This window comes from Eleutherodactylus coqui, chromosome 11 (genome assembly GCF_035609145.1).
Source record: "Eleutherodactylus coqui strain aEleCoq1 chromosome 11, aEleCoq1.hap1, whole genome shotgun sequence".
Taxonomy (NCBI): Eukaryota; Metazoa; Chordata; class Amphibia; order Anura; family Eleutherodactylidae; genus Eleutherodactylus; species Eleutherodactylus coqui.
In genome coordinates, this window is record NC_089847.1 from 36,991,129 (window position 1) to 37,006,062 (window position 14,934).

General features: G+C 44.1%; 1 protein-coding gene across 2 annotated transcripts in view; it reads left to right on the forward strand.

Annotated features, from left to right (window-relative positions):
• The window catches only part of GNAO1 (G protein subunit alpha o1), a 206,305-nt gene that overhangs the window by 133,351 nt on the left and 58,020 nt on the right, over positions 1–14,934 (forward strand). The window lies entirely within an intron of this gene.

The window sequence follows — 14,934 nt, forward strand, 5'->3', positions numbered from 1 at the left end:
TCTATGGGAAGAGACTTCTGCAGTAGAATACAGGTGGAAATGCCACCTTCAAACCCGCGCCAAATGGTGCAGGTTTTGGAGCAGCCTTTCTGCTGCGGAAATCTCGTTGCATTTCCGTGTGGTCAAGATTTCCGCCCTGCGGGAACTCAGCCTAAATGCTGTCACTTCTTTTTTTTCTATGATTCTGGATTGCATCCATGGATTCTGGCTCCAAGTGACTAAAAGTGGGGCAACTGATGCATAAAGTGTTCTGGATTGTGCTGCTGGCACCAGATCTACTTCTACTAGAGTGTCTGCAGATTTGTCAGCCTGCAGCCTCTGAGTGTCTGGCAGCACTCATGTGAAGATAGCGCCTCCCTCATTGCAAAAAGAAAAAAAAAATCCTTGTCTTCTTGTTATTAAGGAAGATCTTACCTAATGACAGACAGTGGGTTGCAGAGAAGTTGGAAGGGAGACTCCTAATGGTAGCTATTTCAAGCGGGATTTACAATGGTAAAGCAACAACATTTTCAATGCAAGTATATTACGAAAATGTTGAAACTAACACAAGATGAGCAGAAGTTGTTTGAAAAGTTACTGGCCCTTTAAAACAATTACCAGCCCTACTAATCCTTTTTTTCTTTCTGATAGGATCCAAAAAGATACAAATCACTCAACTTTTTATGTATTCTTCGTTTTGCTGTTTGTTGGCATTAACTCCTTATTAGTATTTTACATGATCAGCCATGGACGAATGATCCATGGTGGCCAAATAATTAATCTCTGGCCACACCCTGTTGATAACTAGAGCGTAGTAGTGACTGTTGTCAGACACTGTCTTTGCACCGACTTTAGAGGGATCAAGCCAGTGTGGGAGCATAAACCTGGCCGTTAATATCTGATGTGTGACAAGAGATTATCGTGTCCATCTGGCTCTTCCATTTGTCTGTCTGAATTATTTTGTGTGTGTTTGACTAAAATGAGGGTTTCTCCATAAACGATAGATAAGAGGTACATTGAGAAGGACTTGTCGGAGATTAGGAGCGTTTACAAGTTGATTACCCGTGTTTTCATATAGGCTTGTTTGTGGCTCGATGTTGGATCATAGAATACAATGTCTGTGCATAAATGTTAAGCTTTCACAAAAGCTTCCTGTGGATTCTGCAGTCTGTAGCAAGGCTCATCTGACATTTTGTTGCTTCAAGGATGTAGAAAATTGGCTGGTAGGGAAAAAATAGCTGCTTATTTAAAATGTCTGCCTGCCTTTCATCCCCAGAGGTCCAGCTGATTGTGCTGGTTTCAAAGCTGTTGGCTGGGTGTGACTGACATGTCATGTTCTGAGCGGAAAGTCTTCGATTCCTCGTTATTCTGCGTCACTTATGTGGCTTCAGAAGAAAGGTGGCCCTCTGCTGCGTCGCCCTCTGCTGCGTCGCCCTCTGCTGCGTCGCCCTCTGCTGCGTCGCCCTCTGCTGCGTCGCCCTCTGCTGCGTCGCCCTCTGCTGCGTCGTCCTGTCGAGTTTTGTTTGAATGATGACATGGTTAGTTCCTCCATACACCAATTTGTTTTTCTTAGGATGCATTCACACAGGCGACAGCGAGTCGTGCCTGACGTTATCGCATCGCATCGCACAGCACATGGACACCCTATCTGTACGCTGTGCAGGAGGCCGCACATCTGCGTTCAAGACTCGCATGAAGATGGGACATGCTGCGATTGTCCATCACTGTGAAAGAAAAATCACCCGTGTAGATGCACCCATTGCAGATAATGGGTTGTATTGTCCTACTAGTTTCCTGCATCTCGGCCGTGTGAATGCACCCTTAGGAACCTGTAGTCTGGGCCAGGAATGTGCAAAATGTCATTACATCCATAACATTGCATGCCTAGGAGTTTTGGTAGAAAGAGGCATGTTTTAGAGGCGATTTCTTCATGATGCTTGATTAGTAATCACTTTATGATCGGTGGGAGACCAGCTTCTGGTCATCTTGAGAATGACGGGGATACAACATTGGGTTTGGCACTGCGGCCCATTCTAAGTTTTCCCTCCCGGCCATCTGGCTGTGCAGCCTTGTTGAACTGAATGGAGTCGCAATGCAATTCCCTTCATAAGAGTAGGCCTGCACGTGTTCTGTTTAGATAGAGGGTGGGCCATCAGACTAATTTCTCTGGTGGCGACTAAGAAATCGCAGTCGCATACCGCGATATAAGACCACAAGTACTCCGAATAGTTGATTACAATGTTCACTGAAATATCCATTTTTGTTAAAGTGACTCTCAGATCCCAGGAAAACTGAGATGGCTGCGCAACTTCTCTGACTATCCGATGCACACTGTGTATTGGTAGTGCATCGTATAAGACACTACACGTTGCTTTGATTTTATGGCATAAACACACGATATGCCAGAAAGTCCGATATTTCTTTGTCCCACCTCTTGGACCCACAGCTATGTGTAACTAGTTGTCTCCCCCACCACCTCTGGCCCACTTGAACGAGACTGCTGGGGGTGGTTGGGATTATGAAACAGGCGAGCATGTTATGCTTCATTGTTTCCGTAACTTCCGTAATGTCAGCGAGGAGTCCCGTAGCCGCCGGCAGGGGACTTACAGGGAGAGGCAAGTTTTGAGCTCTTTATTATTATGTTTTTATTACTTATTAATTATGTTTTTACCATGGGGAAGCTGTTTTCACATAAACCTTTTAACTCGGACAATCTCTTTAACTTTTTTGAGAATGACTTGAGGGCTCAGAGATTTGCCTTCTTAAGTCTAAATTGTTTGACCCAGTCTTATGCTCTAAAGAGATACGAGACATTTACCAACTCTTGGTTTAATGAAGTTTACAAATTAGAATTTATTACGTACACCAAATTGTGAACAACTCTACAACATATCGAGAATTGGATTACAACGGAAGGTTGTGTCCTACTAAAATATGGATTTCTGACATTCTGGTTTTCATATGCGCACATGCTGGGAGTGCTTCCCTTCTTTTCCCCTAGGAGCAGAGATTTGGTTAAGCACCAGATGACCTCTTGGGCAGAGTAGGAAGGTTAATCACCAAAGTAAAATTGCAAAAATTAATTACAAAAGGAGCGTATGCTGATTAATCTGGAGACCTTACATCTGTTCCATAAGTCTGACACCCCTCGGGCAGCATGTTTATCCTCAAGACCAACAGAACGCAGACTGTGAATTGTATTACCTTCCAACATGTAAATGAGGCATTTCTTATGAATAGCAATATTGGATTTTATCCCATGATGGAGTTCTTTCTGTGATAAGGGATTTTTTCCATTTTAGTTGTATATATTAGATTTTTTTCTTAATTGTCTATAGGTTTTCTCACATATGGCGCAGGGAGTGCCGTGTTCAAAAATGCTTGACCTTTTCTTTCAAACTTTCTTTTTTTTGTAGTTTCTTCCCCGCTGATGGAATTACATATTAGGAAATACAGCTGCAGTAAAGCAAACCAGAGCATTGATGGGGGGACATCTCCATAAACGAAACCTCAACTGCTAAATCTGTCTAATAGCAAGCTTCTGTCATGCCATAGAAGCTGCACCACTTCACCAGTCCTGTCAACCCTCACAGAAAATCTGTGGTAAATTAGTGCTAGTTGCTTGTAATTAGCATAAGTGATTGGCATGTGAGGACGTTGGAGGAACGGTTAATTATGGTTATTATCTGTTTTTTATTTAGCGCCAACATACTATGCAGCTCTTTGTAAAGAAGACGTCATTCCAGATCATCGCCTACCCCGGTAGAGCTTACAATCTAAATTCTGTTGCCCTACCTCTACGTATTAGTTTGGCTTTCATCAAAATCCCATTATTTCATTTATTTGTTCTTAAACAAAACCCCAAAGTGGACTGTTCCGTATGGTACTGTACCTAAGTTTGATGGGGTTCACCTCTTCATTGTGTCACTAGTAGAGATGAGCGAGCATACTCGCTAAGGGCAATTACTCGAGCGAGTATTGTCCTTAGCGAGTACCTGCCCACTCGGAAGAAAAGATTCGGGTGCCGGCAGGGAGCGGCGGGGGAGAGCGAGGGGCAACGGAGGGGAGATCTCTCTCTCTCTCCCTCTCTCTCTCCTGCGGCAACACCCGAATCTTTTCTTCCGAGCGGGCAGGTACTCGCTAAGGACAATACTCGCTCGAGTAATTGCCCTTAGCGAGTATGCTCGCTCATATCTAGTCACTAGTACATTGTATTGTAAGTGGGTTGGGTTAGCCATTGTCTTGTATTCTCGCTGCCAAGAGCCCTTCCATGAGTTGTGCTGGTCAATGCATGAAAGTGAACTCTGTTGAAGGACATCTCAAATGAAAAATGATGTTTTAGGTACGGTAAACGAGAAAGCACAACCGGATATCTCCTAAGGAAGAATAACTACAGTGTAGATCTGTAGACATGAAGAACCTCCTTAGAGTTTGTGATGAGACTCTTAAAACGACTGCCGATCAAGCTTCTCAATGGGTAATGTCCTGTAGGTTAGTTGCCAAGCCTAGCATTCAGCGTTCTCTTCTCCGGACCTTCAAACGTTCATGAGCTTGGTGAAACTTGGTGGCAAATGTATCCATATGGCAATGAATAAAGTGTTATGTTACCAGTACCTCAGTATATCCACTTCAGTATTAGGGCCATTATCAATCATTCATGTTCCTCAAGTAAGTCATATTAATTCTTCTTACTTCTTTCTTCTGTTTCTAGATAGAGCTCAAATGTCTGTAGTCGTCCATCCAGGAGCGCATTTATAGACTAACACTGCATTTGTCATATATTCGTTTTCTCTGCTCCGGGAGGTTTTACCATCGTCTCATTATAGACATTTTGTCTTTGACTCCAATTACCAAAACTGCTGCACTCACAGATCACTGTTCCAACATAAGTGACGTAGTATGATGTGATTTTAATTCTTCTTCTAGTTCCCTAGCAACTGACTGTCCTTACGCTGGCTCCCGTGGGTTTAACTCAGAATAGCAGTCTTATCCAGTGATGGCATGTGGATACAAGTCTTCAGGCCCCGCTCCTAGATTCTGTTTCTGCATGATATTCTTTTCTCCCTATTTTACCCAAAAATTGCGGCGTCCTCGTCACAACTGTAAACTGCTCAGCATATGACACGGCCTCATTTCACAGCAAAAAAAGGAAAAATAGAAATGATATATATTTGCTTCCCTCCAATCTACTGCTCCCCAAGACAAATACACAGTAGTTTAGGATTGAGGTTGAAGCCTGCGTCACACGCATTTACGCAATGATGGTTGCATATTTGCGTGTTTCATTGTACTTTTTGCATGCACAAAGAAACACACAACCATGTTCCCATTCAATGAAATTAGTTCAATATGTGCTCTTTGCCTGAATAGATAGAGCATACTGCGTATGTTTTTGTGCAAAATCCGCTTATGTGAATGAACCCATTAAAATCAATGGGTTCTATTCACTGTATATCGCGTGCACAAATTTTTCGGGACTAATACGCAGTTTGTGTTAATCTGGCCTTAGATTGCTTTCTGGTGGGCTTCTAGCTATGGTGGGATTCTTATTATAGTCTTCCTATAAGGTGAAAACAAGTACATTTATACTCTGACTCTGTAAGGTTCAGAAATCAAAATGGGTTTGCTGACCCTTCTGAACCATTCATCATTGCCAAAATAAATAGACTAGTAACCGCTGTAGCTCCGAATATCTCAGTTCTGTAAACCGGGACAGCAGGAGTCGGGAAGGAATTTTTTTTCCCCCAAAGGGCTAATTGGCTTCTGCCTCATTGTTTTTTTGGGGTTTTTTTTTGCCTTCCTCTGGATCAACAAGTGGGGGTGGACACAGGCTGAACTGGATGGACATTGTCTCCCTTCAGCCCAATATCCTATGTTAGCTCTCCGTTGTGAGGACCCAGCAAACTACATGGTGATTCAAAAAGAATGCCGCAAAAATAAAACTGATTTGGGCTACAAGCATGATATTGATTTTGCGCTTGCCAGCGTGCGTTTTTTACGGCGATGCAAAGCGTTGTTGATAAATGTATCGCATCACTACTGTGAAATTGCAATCCTCAGGTATGTAAGCATCGCAAGTGTTTCCTATTGACTTCAAGGGAAAACATCACATCGCACTTATATGTACATCGCACGGCATGTGATGGCTTTTAAGGTCCCGTTGAAAACAATGGGCAAAGCGTTCTGTAGGAACGCCAGAAGACAGAACATGCTGCAATTCTTTTTTTTCCTTGCAGCATCGAGGATTTCATATTTGTGCGAGTTTTCTGCGTATCGCACTGCACAATACTTGTGTGAGCACATCGCTTGAGTGAATAATCCCTTATTCTACATGGATTGACTCAACAGTCAGAATGACAAGACTAGATAGAAGAACTCCACGTTTTTAATGCACCTTACAGATGTTTGATATTGGCGCCATTAGTGACAGTAGACGACAGAAAAAACCACGCATCTCCGCTGCAGTGGAATCGATAACAGACTATACACCGGGTCATGTGTTGGTAGAACTGCACTACTGACTTGGCATCTGGTGTCACAAACACGCCCACATCGAACATCTGTAAGTTGCGTTAAAAACCAGAAGAGTTTTTCTATCTTTCCATGTCATTTTGGTCATTGTATGTCACTTCCTGTATAAATAAATTAGCTACAGGCTGGGTTCCCACAGGAGGGAAATCCTGCAGTTTGGCCGAACCGGAAAGCCACAGCTTCAAAACCGATGGCATATCGCCGCTGGTTTTGGAGTGGTTCGACTGCCGGCATTCTGTTACGGCCTTCTCTCCCCATAGAGAGGAGTGAGGCCGCAATGGAAAAAAAAAAGAATGGACATGCTGCGGCTGTCAATTCCGCACAGCACCGCTGATTCCGCCCAGCTTTGCCGCAACGGATTGACCGCCCCGTGTGGACGAGATTTTTGCAAAATCTTGTCCACATGGCTGGCTAATCTCGGAACTAGGAGCCATGGGCGGATTTGCCGCACAGAATTTCCGCGGCAAGTCCATCCTGTGTGAACCCAGCCTTAGGGTACCTTTACACCAAGCAACTACGGTTCAGATAGTCGTGAGTGATTTATCGTTTAGTGGCCATGTTTACATGGAACCACTGTCAAATGTGTTTGTTCTTTTGAGCAATTATTCGGACGATGGACATCCCGTGTTTAGCCACCCTTACTTTTGCGCTATACTTTTTGAATCACTCTGTACACCAGTCCAGATATTCCCAGGCTTCTTTAATGCATGTAGTCTACAGTCCATATCATCATTTTCAAGTTTTGAGTGGAGCCAAGATCCAAGGCCTGGAAACCTGCTGCACACTAATGAGAGGCAAAAACCCCGAAACAGCTGTCTGTGTATGGCCTTCAATAGCCAATAATTGTTTTAAAGGTTTTTACATTGAATGCTGCCCTCCAATAGGTGGCGCTGCAGAAGTATTGTCCCATCTTCCTTATTTGCATATTTCCCAAAGGAGCAACATGGCCTTATAAGTCTCCTCACACACCTTTTAGGTGGTGTCCTTAAGGAGAAGATGGTACCCTTTCCGACCCATGTCTTAGACTAATGATGCATACTAATGCACCGTGTGCTTCAGGTAATCAGAGAAGTGGTGCAGCCATCTTTGTTTGTCCAGGCCGGAGGAGCGCTTTAAGATTTGAAAGACAAAGGTAATTATTTTCCAAGGAAAAAAAATATGACGTTCCACGGAATTTTTCCTGCAAAAGAAAAATTAAAATGGGGTCCTGTTTCAGGTGTTATTTCCCTTATAGCAAACCCAAAAATGTATCCTTTGTACAAGAGACAGGCAGCAAGCGTGCCTCTGACTACGTATGTGGTAGTGCCTGTGGGGACGGAGAGTCCTATGTAGGGTCACACTTTCCCTGGTAATGGAGCTGCCGATGTGATTATCTCCGCCCTACAGTTTGCTGGTGTAATTGAGGGAGGAGGTTATATGCAATGTAGCGCATTACACTTCTGAATATCTCTTAGATCATATATTCTGCTATGGGGACAACGCCGTATATAGTGATTTGGAGCATCCTCAGCAAGGCCTACTATTGAAAGGGTTACTATGTGTCCTTGACGTGGCTGAAGGAGAGGCTCGGCGCTGCAAGGTTTTCACTGACTCTTTCAAATAAAGGTTTGATTGGCACACGGGGTCCGAACCTTAAGGGATCGTTCTACAGCACCAAGATCAATTACAAAACACTGCTGCACACACAGAACAGAACTGCCGCCTAAACAAATCTCTGCATTCGTTATACGTTGTAATATATTTTGTTAAGACTTGTGAAATGTACCCGTCATTGGCAAATCGTTTCATTATCCGGTTCAAAATATTTGGCAAGAGGATCTGCACATCAGCACTTCTTATTTACAAAGTCATTTCAGGAGGTTTTTTTTATGTAAGGAGATGTTCCAATACTGCCACTCCAGCTTTAGATCTATTGTAAGGAATGTACTAGAAAACTACATATAGACTATCCTAACAAAAGTAATTGGGCGTCTGAGCAAGGATCAAAAGATGTATTTATTTCCATATATTAATACTTAGTGGGGCTCCTTTGGCCCTAATGACATCGGATATTCTCAGTGGCATATGTTCTACTAATGTCTGATGCACTGGTATTTCCCTCCATTCATCCAGCAAATGCCTGACAAGTTCTCTCAAGGAAGATAGACGACATTCCAGTTTGTCCGAAGATGTTCAGGTTGGGACTTTGTGCAGGCCGGTCCAATTGTGGAACATCCATCTCTTCAGAGCAATTGGACTTGTAACGAGGTGCGCTGTCTTGTTGGAAGTATTACTGATCATTGCCAGAGTATTACCACATTGTTGGCAGCACATTATTGTCTGGATTGTCAAGGTACACCTCCGTGTTCATGGTTCTTGTCACTACAACCAACAGACCGAAGCCATGCCACATAAAATGTTCCCAGACCACAATGGAACCTTGTTTGTACTTAACTGTTGGCACAACACACTCAGGCAAGAGGCGTTCCCCAGTCATCCTTCACACCCACGTATGTCCATCTGATGTGAAGATGGACAACTGTGATTCTTCCACTGCTTGACTGTCCAATGAGGGCACTCCTTGCAGAATTCTAGAGCTAATGCATCTTTGACAGAACTTGCTAGACGTTTGCAGGATGGATGGAGGGAAATAGCAGCCCAATGTTAGTAGAATGGATACTCTCTGTGATATACTATGTTAACAAGGCGAAATAAGGCCCTAATAACTTTCAACATATGGAAATAGATAAACTTTTGATTCTTGCTCAGGTCCAATTAATTTTTGTAGGGTAGTATATAAAATTCCTGCCTCTGTTTATGGCAGCCTGTAGTTTCTCTATGAGCTGCAATATACAGGTTATTATAAAACAGATGGGTTTATAAGGCATCTACTAGGAATGTAAATTTCATTGCCAGCAATTTTTTGAACACTCACAGAATATCCCATTTGCTAGCAATAATGTTATTGTGGGATTGTTTAAGGCCATTGCCCAAGGATATTCTTTAAAATGGCTTCAGAGACAAGGCTTCACTTTAAAATGGGCATCCAGGGTTTGCTTTTTTTCCAGGAACAGCGCCACTCTTGCGCCTAGGCTGTATTGGGTATTGCAGCTGATCACCATTCAGTGAATTAGGCTGAGCTGCAATACCAGACTCCGTCCGTGGACACAAACGGTGCTGTCTCTGTTAAAAAAAAAAATATCCCTTTTTCTAATTCTGGACACCCCCTTAAGGATAATTTAAAAATACATTAACATTGCATTCCAGTGGTGCACACACAGTGGATATTTGTCTGCGTTTCCATCTCTGAAACCTAATGGTATGTAACACACAGCATCGCATGTTCAAGGTTTGCAAATGGTAAGAAAAAGTGTGGAAAAGCAGAATTTTATTTAGAGATGTGTAAACTTTGTATGAGTAATCAGTATGTCATTCACAAAGAATTACTATGTGCCCATCAAACAGGGCAACCATTCATCTGCCAGTGTACTGAATGTCCTCTCCTGGGGCCTCTCGACTAGTACAAGCTTCTCACTCTGTTGCCAAGTATACATCCTGACAACATCCTTGTAAAGGATATGCCTCACCCTCTACAGACCCACTAGGGCGCCTGAATCACGTCAGTGCTCTTTAAACAAAGGGGTATATCCTGTTTAATGCCAGTGAACGTAGCATCCTGTCACTAGCTGTCATTCCTTGCCCTCTGCCAGCTTATCTTAAGGAGGTTGATTGATGTGGTATACGTCCGTGTATATCGTAGAAGGTTGTGGTCCGTGATGGTATTGTGGTTTTTTGGTGTCATTCCCACTTCGAATAGTCCATATAAAATCCCATAGTAGCCAAGAGAATGGTTACATGGTGGTGTAGTAGTAGAGGTGGTGTGCTGCAACCTAGAGTCATTTTGTGATGGTCTTTCATTGCTCCTCTTCTCCATCTTCCCCAGTCAAGGATACCCTTGCTCATCTCTGTCCCATTTTGTCTTTTAGCTCTGCACTCGCAAGTACAGTAAATGGGAAATTCAGTATGTGGTAAGGTGATATACAAAGCCTGGTGCCCAAGCTGCCCCGACCACAGGGCAGTAGTTAGTTCCAGATATTAGTCATTAGGTCCATCCTGTACATCCCCTTCCTTGCCCTCCCTGCTTCTTCACCCATGCATATGTTGTAGTCTAGCCTTCCATGTTCATAAATGTTTGTTGTTTCTGACGAAAACTAATAAAACTAGGTCATCAGGTGCAGCGGTCTCTTCAGTCTTCAGCCAACTGAGCAAATGCATAGTGACGAGCATCTGCATGAGTAGGCCGAGCTTCAAAATAGCAAGAGGCGCTGCCTTTGTGTTTTCATTCAAGACCTCCCTTTCAGGTTGATGGTAGAGCGTTGCCTTCAGGGTTGTAGAATAAAGGTTGCAATGATGAGGCGAAACTTGGCATTTCGTTATGATATTAAAGAGCATTTTCTGATCGCAGCCGTTGAGCCGTCTTCTGTGAAATTCTTAACATGTCTGTTAAGCGGTTTCCTAGTTATATCTGTTTCTAAGAAAGCTGATAGTCAGCCAATAAGGTTGTCACGACTTCTCAATGTCAAATTTGCATCCCTACCCCCTATTGATGCAGCCGGACGACAAATCGTAACTATACTCTTTGTCCAAGAAAATGAAGCACCTGGAAGGAGTTGTAGTTTTGCTGCAAAACCTGGCATGCAGTTCCATCTCAGGCAGATATACAAGTGATTAGAGTTGTTGGTGATTAGATGAACCGTTTTGTCACCTGAGGCCCTAAAAGTAGTTCCCCCTTGGCCTATAAAAGGCTCTGAGTGGCTCCTTGTGTGTAGTGACCTCTTCTTCCGCTTGTGTGGAGCTTGTTGGCCCCTAGATGTCTCTAGGGCACAGAGAAGAGATTTCACCCCGTTACCAGAGTCTGAGAGGGGCGCATTATTGGGATGTGAGAAGCTGGATGGTCAAAGTGATGAATTGTCCCCACCTGGACCGTACTGACCAACTGTTAGGTGTTGAACCCAGCATATACGTGTGAGGGCACTCTTACAAGATGATCGGACTTAAAACGCCCTCCACAGACCACCAGTAGAGAGGATCGTCTCTGATTGTCTGCCAAGCATAAGAAGCTTGAACTGTTCCATTGTCCACCATCCAGAGACAAGTGGTGCCATTTTTCCACCCCTATGTAACTATTTCCAGGCACTTGGCTAAAAGACATTTGGTCTCACCGCGCCCATTACATGTACAGCCTTTGACACCCATCCACCATTGTCTCCATTTGCAGTGGTGTCATGAGTGATAAAACTGGATGCTACGGAGTGGAACTGGATTGTCTTCCGCGACGAATCTAGGTGTATTTTGGGCACTGACAACGGCGGTGTTTGTGTCCAGAAACCTAGAGGTGAGCGCCTCAATCCTTCCTTTGCTGTGGAGTAGCAGATTGTCCCCACTGCTGGTGTGATGGTCTGGGGGGGGGGGGGGGCGGCGGGCGATGGCATATGACAGTCACCCCTAGTATGAGGGACAATGACAGCTCAGTGATATGTTCAGGACATCCTGCAGCCACATGTGTTCCTCTCATGGCTGCTCCCAAGAGGCAGCAGGATAATGCTCAGCCCCGCACACACAATGGGGTCACAGGAATGTCTTCACAACATTGCCCCTCTTCCCTGGCTACCCGTTCACCAGATTTATCACCAATAGAACATGTATGGGCCCATCTGGGACACCAACTTCTACAGCCGACCAGTTTGCCCGATCTAGAAGCTCAGTTACAGCAAATGTGGAGTGATACGCTGCAGGATACCATCAAACTACTAACAACCACTTCTCTGTTTGTATGTGATTGTCTCATAGCCCCGCCCCTGGCGCCATCACAGCCCCGCCCCTGGCGCCATTATGGCAGGTCCTAACACACTGAGAATACAACCTAGCCGTTATTATGTCAGACACAACTCAGCTGTCCTGACAGGAGACACTGACCTACCGTCACCACAAAGGTCCAGCGGGCTGAAGGACCTGTGGTGACGTCACTGCTGTGGAAGGAGCCATTCTGGAGTTTGGTAGTACCGTATACTGGATAAGCCAACAAAGTACCAGGATGTGATGATGTCACCGTCATGTGATCACCTGTGTGGGTGGAGTCAGGGATCACATGATCAGTGGCTCATCACTGTATCCAAGAGCTGTGTGTGTCATGTGTGCAGTCAGCATAAATGTAGTAGAGCTGCGAGTGGCTGTTTGTCTAATGTGCTGTGTGTGTAGTGTGTATAGTCAGCATGGATGTATGTCATGTAGCACAGTTTTGTTTGTTATGCACATATTATGTAGCAGAGCTGAGTTTGCAACATGCGCATGTACTGTGGCACAGCTGTGTCTGTCACGAGCATATAATGTAGCAGAGCTGTGTTTGTACCATGCGCATGTCATATCTCTCAGGCGCATGTCATGTACTAAAGCTGTGTCTGTGACGCCCATGTCATGTAGCAGAGAGCTGAGTTTGCAACATGCGCATGTACTGTGGCACAGCTGTGTATGTCACACACACATAATGTAGCAGAGCTGTGTTTTGTACCATGCGCATGTCATGTACTAAAGCTGTGTCTGTGACGCCCATGACATGTAACAGAGCTGAGTTTAGAACGTGTGCATGTCATGTCTGTCAAGCGCATTTCATATACCAAAGCTGTGTCTGTGACGGGCATGTAATGTAGCAGAACTGTGTCCGTCAGGCGCATGGCATGTAGCACAGCTGTGTGTGGCTGTCACACGCCCATGTACCACAGCTGTGTGTGTGAACTGCATGTAGTAAAGCTGTGTGGTGCCTTGCGCCACAAGAAACGCTAGTACTATAATTTCCTTATAATTACTAGTACAGAACCTGTATGCCTCCATGCCCGCCGTATCACATCTTGTATCCAAGCTTGAGGCGGCACAACAGGGTACTAGAGCCTCCATGCCTGCCCGTATCATATCTTGTATCCAAGCTAGAAGTGGTACAACAGGGTATTAGAGCCTTCATGCCCACCGCATCACATCTTGTATCCAAGCTAGAGGCGGTACAACAAGGTACTATAGCCTCCATGGCTGCCGTATCACATCTTGTATCCAAGCTAGAGGTGGTACAACAAGGTACTAGAGCATCCATGGCTGCTGTATCACATCTTGTATCCAAACTAGAGGTGGTACAACAGGGTACTGGAGCCTCCCTACAAGGGGTCAGTTTTCTGCAATAAATAATCCTTTTGCTCTGATATTGTAATCACTTACTCATACCAACGTTACAATCACACAGAGAAAGTTTCGTTCACTTCCAACAATTCCTCCTAGGAGTTTACAATCAGTAAATGGTAGATAACATGAACAGAATATAGACTTTTGATACAAATGTAAGGACTTCTATTTACTGCTGGTTTTAGGGCTGTTTATGTGGTCCTTGCACACATTCATATGTGTCTATGTAATATTTTGCTAAAAATGAAGGAAGAATGAATACAGTTGTAAACATGAAGCACACGTTAGGCCACTAACATAAGTCATATGCTGAATTATGAAATGGAGTTGTATTGACATAAAAAATGTAGAAAACCTACTTTTTTAGAAGTGTGCTCAAGTTTTGCTGCTTGATCATCAGGCCTTCTGTAAATCAGGACAACAACGTAAAGCAGTTAGCGCTTAGGTTAGATACTGCAGGCACAGCCCCCATTGAATTCATTGGGAGCTGTGCCTGCAGTACTAAAACAGCCCAGTGCAATATGGGCAGCGCTATCTGCTTCCAGCTCTGTCTGCACTGATAGCAGTCCAGGTGAACAGCTGATTGGTGGGGATTCTAAGCAGTGAACCCCCTCCTGAATAACTATTCATGACCTATCCCGACGATAGGTCAACAATAGTAAGATTGCTGAGCAATCCCTATAAGGATAGTTTCACAGGCAGGTTTTTGAAACCACCCTAAATGGGTTTTCCAACCCCAAATATTTATGGCATGTTGACTGAATATACACTATCCTGCCAAAAGTAATTGGACACTTGAGCAAATATCTAAAGTAGTATTGATTTACATATCTTAATACTTAGGGGGCTCCCTTGTCCCTGATGACATCAGATACTCTCCATCACACACTTTCTACTAACATTTGATACACTTCAACTGGGATTTCCCTCCATTCATCCTGTGAATGTCTGAGGAGTTCTCCCACACATGGATACTATTCATATGTCCTGACTCAACGTTCCAGTTCATCCAAAAGATGTTCAATAGGTTCAGGTCGGGGCTCTGTGCAACCAGTCCAATCATGGAAGATCCATATCCTCAAACCAACATAAAATAGATTTGTTACAATCATTGTCTAGAATGCCAAGCTACACCTCCGTGTTCACAGTTCTTGTCACTGCAACCAATGGACCAAGACCATGCCAAGTAAAACATCCCCAGACAATAATGGAACCAAC